At 47.2% G+C, this 10,258-nt stretch overlaps 1 pseudogene; it reads left to right on the forward strand.

Moving 5' to 3' along the window:
• The first annotated feature begins 7,582 nt into the window (after positions 1–7,582).
• On the forward strand, positions 7,583–8,264 carry LOC143737863 (uncharacterized; annotated as a pseudogene).
• Positions 8,265–10,258: the final 1,994 nt, after the last annotated feature.

Genomic DNA, 10,258 nt, shown 5'->3' on the forward strand with positions numbered 1-10,258 from the left:
GAACTAACCCTTTAAAATCCGGACTGTCCGGCCAAAATCCGGACGTATGTCCACCCTAACACACACACACACACACACACTCTCTCTCACACATAGCCTACCCTCGATTATGTTTGCCACTTATCCCGCGATTGTCTTACAGTAGCCTATATTGTAAAAGCGGCTGTCCCCAAATCAATATTTGACGCGATTTGCCCCGTATTCTTGAGCAGAGAACTGGTGATTTCTCCCTCACTTACCGCATCTAGGTTTCTTAATTCCTCCGGATGAGTTTTGCCGCTTCACACAACCAAATGTAACAGCCTCTCACAAGTTAGAAAGAAAACACAAAGCCAATCAGTTTAGTGATGTTCAGGAGGCGGGACTCAGATCTATTAAACGTTTGTGTGATTGGCCATTTTTTGAACAATGACAAGCCAGAATGAAAACAAGCCGAAATGAAATGGGAGTAACGAGGCTATTTTTAAAATGTAAGGAGTAGAAAGTACAGATAATTGCGTGAAAATGTAAGGAGTAGAAGTAAAAAGTCGGCTGAAAAATAATTACTCAAGTAAAGTATAGATACCCAAAATTTCTACTTAAGTAATGTAACGAAGTATTTGTACTTCGTTACTTGACACCTCTGCATTTTTCCCAAATCGTGCAGCCCTAGTGAAAGTTTACAATTTGCACGTGTTTTGTATTGCCAGTTCACACATTCACTAGATTTTAAAGCTTTCCAGCACTATTGGATCCATGCATTTGCTCTTAAAGTGACAGCGGCACACAAATACTTTCTGCTGTCTGTGTCAATAATGTTAAACAACAAAACACAGCTTTAACAAAGTTTAATCTATATTAAAATTATACAGAGAACACAGGTGTTATTTTACATTTAATTATTAAATTTTTGTACCTGAAATGAATACTACAGTTATACCTTACTTTATTTGTAACTTTGTTATATTGTATTTATCTATGCTTGTAATTATTTGTTCTTATTTAACCCTGTACATGCTACCATTGGAAGATATTGTAAGGAAGCATGGCTTTAGTTTCACTGTTATGCTGATGATACTCAGCTCTTTATTTCGCCCCAACGAAACTTACCAATTCACAAAATTAATGGAATGCATAGCTGTCAGCTGACATAAAAAACTGGATGACCAGTAATTTCCTACTACTTAATTCTGAAAAAAAACCCAGATTATCTAATTATTGGACAAAAAACCTTCCCACGTAGTAACCTAGAATACTGTTTAACACTTGATGGCTGCCCTGTCAAGTCCTCGTCGTCGGGTAGGAACCTGGGTTTGTGTGTGTGTGTGCTCTTTGATACCAATGTTTCATTTGAAAGCCACATTTCTAGCATCTGTAAAACCGCATTCTTCCATCTAAAAATATCTAAACTACGGCATATGCTCTCAATGCCAACAGTTAGATCATGCGTTCATGACCTCAAGGTTAGATTATTGCTCTGATGGGTGGTTGCCCTGCACGCTTAATTAACAAACTACAGCAAGAGTTCTTACCAGAACCAGGAAGTATGACCATATTAGCCCGGTTCTGTCAACACTGCATTTGCTCCCTATTAAACATCGTATACATTTTAAAATATTGCTGATTACTTACAAAGCACTAAATGGTTTACCTCCCCAGTACTTGAGTGAGCTCTTAACGCATTATAGTCCTTCACGTCTATTGCGATCTCAAAACTCCGGCCAGTTGATAATACCTAGAACATCTAAATCGACTGCTGGCGGTAGATCCTTTTCCTATTTAGCACCAAAACTTTGGAGTAATCTTTCTAGCATTGTTTGAGAAGCAGACACAGGTCTGTCAGTTCAAATCTAGACTAAAAACACATCTCTTTAACCTGGCATACACATAGAACATTATACATTTCTATTATTTAAATCAGTTAAATGATTGCGCTTAGGCACGACCACAACGCATGATGTAGTCAGCCGGATCCGGGCCGTATCCAGATCAGATGGAGGACCTGCGCCTGGACACGACCACAACGCATCCCTGAAGTGTCAGCAGAGATTGTGTCCACTAGACTCTACCTGTGAAGGCCTCATCGACACGACAGCATCGGCACTGATCCTCAACACACTCTCCATACGCACGTGATGACTCCGGTCTTCAACCAGATTAACTGGATTCTGAATGTTTCAATCCAATCTGACTTCTGACCTGTCGTCGTCGGCAGCTGTCCGTCTCGGGAGACGATGGTGTAGCTCGGTGTGTCTATCTGCACCGCCGGGAATGGCTGTGCAGACCAATTCTAGAGTGGCAGTCCTTGCCGCACTGGGCGCAGGAGAAGGGGGATGGCTGGTCGGGCTGCTGTTGCCGCTGCTTCCGCCTAGCTCTCTTTGCCACGGCAGTGTCGTTTCGTGCCGCTTCTGCTTTGATTGTTGCCTGCCGGACTGCTTGTCGCCAAGCGGAGCGATCATCAGCCAGGCTCTCCCATGCGCTGGGGGCAATGCCGCATTGCTTCAAGTCCTTTTTGCAGACGTCTTTGAAGCGCAATTTGGGGCGCCCTGTGGTTCTGGTGCCTTCAGCCAGCTCGCCGTAGAGGAGGTCTTTGGGGATGCGGCCTGCGTCCATCCTCCTGACATGCCCAAGCCAACGCAGCCGTCTTTCGCTGAGCGTTGCATGCATACTGCTCATGTTGGCTCGTTCCAGCACCTCGGTGTTGGGGATCTTGTCCTGCCACTTGATATGCAGTATGCGACGCAGGCACCGCATGTGGAAGCTGTTGAGTTTCTTCTCGTGCTTTGCGTAGGTGGTCCATGACTCGCTGCCATAGAGGAGCGTATTGAGCACGCAGGCTTGGTACACACGCAGTCTGGTCGTCTCAGTGAGGCTGGAGTTGTTCCACACTCGCGGATTCAACTTGGCCATGACTGCGGCTGCCTTGGCGATTCTGCTGTTGATCTCAGAGTCGATGGATAGCGTGCTGGAGATCGTGGACCCAAGGTACGTGAAGTTCTCAACAACGTCCAGGCTGTACCCGTCGATGGCGGTGTTTGGAGGGGTCTCTGCTCCCTGTATCATGACGTTGGTCTTCTTCAGGCTGATGGTCAATCCAAACTCCTTGCAGGCGTGTGAGAGGCGGTTGACAAGCTGCTGAAGTCCGTCTGCCGTATGTGAGGTCAAGGCTGCGTCATCAGCGAAGAGCATCTCACGGATGAGTACCCCTGTGACTTTGGTCTTGGCACGGAGACGGGCTATGTTGTAGAGCTTGCCGTCCGACCTGGTGCGGATGTAGACACCCTCGCTGCAGTCTTTGAAGGCGTATTGGAGGAGCTTGGAGAAGAAGATACCAAATAGTGTGGGCGCGAGGACGCAGCCTTGTTTCACTCCGCTCCTGACTGGGAAGGCTTCGGATGTTGCGCCGTTGTAGCATACTGTGCTGTGCATATTCTCGTGGAAGGACGTGACCACTGCAAGAAGGAGTGGGGGGCAACCAATCTTCTGCAGCAACCTGAAGAGTCCGCTTCTGCTGACCAGATCAAACGCCTTTGTGAGGTCGATGAAGGCGATGCAGAGTGGCATGTGCTGTTCCTGACACTTCTCTTGCAGCTGGCGTAGTGAGAAGATCATGTCTACTGTTGATCGACCATCCCTGAAGCCGCACTGGGACTCGGGGTAGACGCGGGAGGCGAGGGTCTGCAGGCGGGCCAGAGCGACGCGGGCGAACACTTTGCCTACAATGCTGAGGAGGGAGATGCCCCGGTAGTTGTTGCAGTCACTACGGTCTCCCTTGTTCTTGTACAGGGTGACAATGTTAGCGTCTCGCATGTCCTGGGGGATGTAGCCCTGTTCCCAGCAGAGACAGAGGAGGTCGTGGAGTGGTTGTAGCAGGGCTGGTTTCCTGCTCTTTAGAACCTCTGGAGGGATTCCATCGCTCCCTGGCGCCTTCCTGCAGGCAAGGCAGTCGATGGCTTTGCTGAGCTCGTCCATGGTTGGTGGGGTATCTAGCTCCTCCATGACTGGTAGGTCTGGGATGGCTTTGAGAGCCGTGTCAGTCACCACGTTCAGCGTTGCGTATAGCTCGAGGTAGTGCTCCGTCCATCGCTTCATCTGCTTTTCCTGGTCGGTGATGACCTCGCCCGTCTTGGACTTGAGGGGGGCGGTCTTGGAGAGGGTTGGGCCTGTTGCCTTCTTGATGCCCTCGTACATCCCTCTTGCGTTTCCTGTCTCGGCAGCTCTCTGTATGCTGCTGCAGAGGTTTAGCCAGTAGGTGTTGGCGCAGTGGCGGGCGGTCTGCTGGGCTTTTTTTCCTGGCAGTCCGGAGGGATTGTAGGGTACTAGGGCTTGGATTGGCCTTGTAGGCCAGAAGGCCTTTCCTCTTTGCCTCAGTCACGGGCTCCATTTCTTCCCAGTGGGCCTCGTACCAGTCGTCATTTTTCCGCTCCTTCTTCCCGTAGGCGGTGATGGCGGCGTTGTAAACCGTGTCGCGGAGGCGGGGCCACTTGGAGTCGATGGTGTTATCTGCTGACACTCCCTCGCTGAGGGCGTGTTCCAGCCTGCTGATGAACTGCTGGGTTTTCTCAGGATTGCTGGCGCAGCAGGCATTTATGCGTGGGCGACCCTTCTTCTTGGAGTGGTGCAACTAGGGATGGGCGATATGGAGCAAAAAATATATCTCGATATATTTTGCTATATCTCGATATACGATATATATCGAGATATCTTTACAGGAAAAATAACCCAACAAAAACTAATGCAAAAACAAATATGCCAAATACCACAGTCTTTTTTTTTTTATTGGAGTGCAAAGAGGTAGGCAGTTCATGTAGTCCAAAGTGCTTCTGCGACATTTAAAAAAAAAAATCCCTGTATACAAAAATAATAATTGTATACAAATTAATTGCTGTATACAAAAATAATTGCCACCTGTCCCTTTTTACCGGGATTGTCATCCTTTTTAATAACATGTGCCGGGAAATGTATCGTTTTCGAAAGGCTGTGTGAATGTTCAAACCATGGTTCAAACCGTGTAGCGTGCGCACGGCAGATAGGGAGAGAGCACCGTGTAGCGCGCGCACGCCAGAGAGGGACAGAGAGCGAGAGACCTTGCGTGTGTTTGCTAGTGTGCGTGTGTGCCTCAAGAAGTGCATGTAAGACAGCATTTAAGACGATCTTTTTAGACGAGTTCTGTAGCCTCCGGGCTAGTTGCGGGCGCCGCCATGTTGAATGAGACAACACGCGAGGGGAGGGGGAACAAAAGCAAGGAGGCGGGGGCGAGCACAGCCCAGAGAAGACAAAGCGGCGAAATCAGAATTAAATATAAACAATATATCGATATATACGATATGTCAAAATCCATATCGTGTTTAAAAAATATCTCGATATATTTTAAATATCGAGATATCGCCCACCCCTAGGTGCAACCTTTTGGGTGTAATGCGCACCTTACTTGCTACGAGGGCGTGGTCCGTATCGCAGTCTGCACTGTGGTAACTGCGGTTGAGGAGGACGCAACCAATGTCCGCTCTTCTGGTGATGACTAGGTCAAGCTGGTGGCAGTGGCGGGATCGGGGGTGCCTCCATGACACCTGGTGGATCTCTTTACACTTGAAGAAGGTGTTGGTCACGCACAGGCCGTGGTGGCACAAGAGCTCGAGCAGTCTCTGGCCATTCTCGTTTATCTTCCCCCTCCCAAAGCTTCCGAGGCAGGTGGGCCAAGCCTTGTGGTCAGCTCCTACTCTTGCATTGAAGTCTCCTAAGAGGTAAAGGCCTTCAGTGCTGGGCCCCCTGGATATCGCTTCATCTAGGGCCTGGTAGAACTCATCTTTTTCCTCGGCGGTGTAGCAGAGGGTTGGGGCGTACACGCTGAGAATGTTGACTGGGCCAGAAGACGTTGACAGCCGGAGGGTGAGTATCCTCTCTGTGCCTGCTGTGGGGAGCTCGGTGAAACTGACAAGTGTGTTCTTCACAGCGAAGCCAACACCATGTTGCCTGGGTTGGTCTGGGGACTTCCCCTGCCAGTAGAAAGTGTAGTTTGTTTCCCTGATGGTGCCGTTGTCAGCCAGCCGAGTCTCCTGTAGGGCGGCAATGTCGACGTTCAGTCGTGACAGTTCCCTGTCAATGACAGCCGTCTTCCTTGCGTCCTCGATCAGCAGAAGGTCTGCGGTTAGTCCTGGACACATGGTCCTGACGTTCCAGCTAGCGAAACGAAGAGCTGGAGGCTTCTTTCTTGGTTCTTCCTTTGACTTGCCTGGTGCGAGTGTTTAGTGGCCCACTTTTCGAGAGATGCCTCTCTAATCCCCACGCACTCAGTGGGGCAGGTGAGCCATGGCGGGACGGCACCTTACTGGCTGGGGGCTGCCCAGCTTGAGGCGGGCGGTAGCTGTCCAATGAGGCGCGATGACCTCTCCCACTGTCGAAGGGGACCCCTGGCGCTTGCTTCCTTCGCCAATCGGACGAGCTTATAACCGGTCACTGCCCCCTCCCGTGTTGAGTCGACATCTTGCGATGGCGCTGGAGTGTCCTCTCCAGTGGAGCTACAGAGCCTGGGCAGGGTTATATGGAGGGCCAGCTGTTGCCCATGCAGCAGGCCCCCCCTCTCCGCGAAGCTGAAGAATCCAAGGGAAAGACAGAGTCGATACAGCTTGGCTCCAGCTGCGCCGCAGGAGTTGCCGGTGAAGACGATACTATGTCAGGCCGCCTTAGGGACTCCAGCTCCGGATTTTCTGTCAGGGTTTACTCCCTTAGCCTTTCCCCTAAAGGGGTATGCCGCAAGGCAGCGGAGGTTTGGAATCAGAGTTGCCTTCTCCTAGATGAGCTACCATCCAAGGTTGACGAGCCCCATCTGCCCGAAGGGACTGGTTTTGAGGCGCCAGAGGACCGCCTTTGCCCCTTCTCCTGTTAGTGGGAACGGTTTCGCCGGACTTAGTAGCTAAGCCACACCGGAAGGCCAGGAGCTGGACTGGGTTGTCAGAGGCTGTTTGAGACACACACCATTGAGGGCATTTTATAGGAAGTGGGAGCTTATCCCCACTGCCACCCCCGGTTTAACAACCTTCGAAACCTGTAGTGCTGCCTGAATCATAATCATATGCTGTTCGTTCGTTGGCCAGAGGAGAACTGAGCAACTGAGCCTGGGTTCTCCCAAGTTTTTTTTTTTCTTCTCCACTCTGTCACTGATTGAGTTTTGTTTCCTTGCCACTGTCGCCTTGGCTTATGGCTTGCTCAGTTGGGGACACTTAATATTCAACAATATTATTGAGCTCCTGCATTGACACCATTATATGAGAACTGAACTGAGCTGGATGATGACATCACTGTTTACTCCAGAGCGGCTATATATAAACTCAGCAAAAAAAGAAACGTCCCTTTTTCAGGACTGTGTATTTCAACAATAATGTTGTAAAAATCCAAATAACTTTACAGATCTTCATTGTAAAGGGTTTAAACAATCCTTTCCATGCATGTTCAATTAACCATAATCAATTAATTAACATGCACCTGTGGAATGGTCGTTAAGACCTTAACAGCTTAAAGAGAGTAGGCATTTAAGGTCACTGTTCTAAAAACGCAGGACACTAAAGAGACTTGTCTACCGACTTTGAAAAACACCCAAAGAAAGATGCCCAGGGTCCCTGCTCATCTGCGTGAACGTGCATTGGGCATGCTGCAGGGAGGCATGAGGACTGCTGATGTGGCCAGGGCAATAAATTGCCATGTCCGCACTGTGAGACGCCTAAGACAGCGCTACAGGGAGACAGGAAGGACAGCTGATCATCCTCGCAGTGGAAGACCACGTGTAACAACACCTGCACAGGATCGGTACATCTGAATATCAAACCTGCGGGACAGGTACAGGATGGCCACAACAACTGCCCGAGTCACACCAGGAACACACAATCCCTCCATCAGTGCTCAGACTGTCCGCAATAGGCTGAGAGAGGCTGGACTGAGGGCTTGTAGGCCTGTTGTAAGGCAGGTCCTTACCAGACATCACCAGCAACAACGCCGCCTATGGGCACAAACCCACCTTCGCTGGACCAGACAGGAGTGGCAAAAAGTGCTCTTCACTGATGAGTCACGGATTCGAGTTTATTGTCGAAGGAATGTGCGTTACACCGAGGCCTGTACCCTGGAGCGGGATCGATTTGGAGGTGGGGGGTCCGTCATGGTCTGGGGCGGTATATCACATCACCTTCGGACTGAGCTTGTTGTCATTGCAGGCAATCTCAATGCCTTGCGGTACAGGGAAGACATCCTCCTCCCTCATGTGGTACCCTATATGCATGCTCATCCGGACATGATCCTCCAGCAGGACAATGGCACCAGCCATACTGCTCGTTCTGTGCGTGAGTTTCTGCATGACAGCAATGTCAGTGTTCTGCCATGGCCAGCGAACATTGAGCATGTCTGGGACCTGTTGGATCGCAGGGTGAGGGCTAGGGCCATTCCCCCCAGCAATGTCCAGGACCTTGCAAGTGCCTTGGTGGAAGAGTGGGGTAACATCTCACAGCAAGAACTGACAAATCTGGTCCAGTCCATGAGGAGGAGATGCACTGCAGTACTTCAAGCAGCTGGTGGCCACACAAGATACTGACTGGTACTTTTGATTTTGAGCCTCCCTTCATTCAGGGACACATTATTCTATTTCTGTTAGTCACATGTCTGTGAAACATTTTTAGTTTATGTCTTATGGTGTTGACTCTTTTAGTGTTCATACAAATATTTACACACATTAATTTTACTGAAAGTAAAATCAGTTGAAAGTCAGAGGACGTTTCTTTTTTTGCTGAGTTTATAAAACTGAATTAATAACTTTCTTACAACAGAAATGAAGCATCACTGAATTTACTTAAGCTGGACTGTGACGCTATTCTCCTCTAGAACTGCTGCACAGCAGAAACAGACTTTGTTGCATTATTTTCCTGTTATCTCTGTAAAGCTGCTTAGAAATCTGAATTGTAAAAAGCGCTACATAAATAAAGGTGACTTGACTACATAGAGCTGATACTTTTTTATTTTAAAGAGGAATGTCTGAAGAACAAATGATGTTGAAACTATATGTATCTCGTTTCCTTCTAAATCATAGAACATACCTGTCTGAGCAACACAAATATTATTTTTCCAAAGTCTGCATGCCAGTAACTCAAGTAGTATTAAAAATACCTCTATATATCTAGTTGTTAACAAACTTTTATTTTGGTAAGTTCCTTTTTAACGCCCTACATGGTTCATTCCCAGAGATATGTGGCTCTCAATGCGGCTCCCCCTTGGAATTTTGCTTTACATTTTGGGTGGAAATTGTAGTAGAAATGTTTAGGAAAAGAAATGACTTGTAAATAATCGTAAATGTCTCCCTGTACATTACTATTCTTGTTATGGTGGAACCGTTGCTTACACATTAGCTACACACGCACTCATGTCACATACTTAGATTTGATTTGATTTCTTACACTCTAAAAAATGCTGGGTTGTTTCAACCGAAATTTGGGTCAAATATGGACAAACCCAAATGTTGGGTTAAAATGTAATTATAAAATTTACAGTTTAAAACGAAAGTTAAAGTTGGGTTAACATTTTTAATTAAATTTGTAACCCAACATTTGGGTTTGTCCATATTTGACCCAAATTTGGATTGAAACAACCCAGCATTGTTAGTGTAATTGAGTGTAATTGTCCTTCTCACAGTAAAATTAAAATGTGAAGTTGTAGCTAAAGTTCAGGTAAATGTTTAATTGTCCATCTGATTAATAAAATAAATGTGTATGACTGCAAATCCATTTAAATAATTTACAAAAACTGCAAACAACTAATGAATTGTGATTTTTATCGCATCATGTTGTTTATTAAGATGCATAATTGTCAATTTTAACAATGAAAAGCAATATACAGACAGTGATGCATACCACATCATATAGCTTATTCTTGACCATATGGTTAGATTCTATGCATTTCGAAGGCTAGGCCTATGTGCCTGATATGTAGCCTAGCTCTGTTGGACACATTTTGTATCGCCAGTCCCTGCTCCATGTTGTGAAAAACGTTTGCCCTGAAAGGCGTTGAAGATCCCTGCCCTACTGTATTACCAGGCTGCTTGTAAACAGGGTCATATTTCACCTAAGAAATCTTCCCTGGTACACAATCAGGTCTGTCATCAATGTTGACATAAGAATGTTTGTAAATACAAACATGAATAAACACTTCCTTATCAGTCACAAGGTCAATAGATTCCTCATAATATTCTTTATACTGCTATAAATCAATTAAAAAACTCAGCCAAATTAATAACACAAGGGCT

Source organism: Siphateles boraxobius, unplaced genomic scaffold (assembly GCF_051911475.1).
Source record: "Siphateles boraxobius isolate OS27281-9 unplaced genomic scaffold, OSU_SipBor_1 130, whole genome shotgun sequence".
Lineage (NCBI taxonomy): Eukaryota > Metazoa > Chordata > Actinopteri > Cypriniformes > Leuciscidae > Siphateles > Siphateles boraxobius.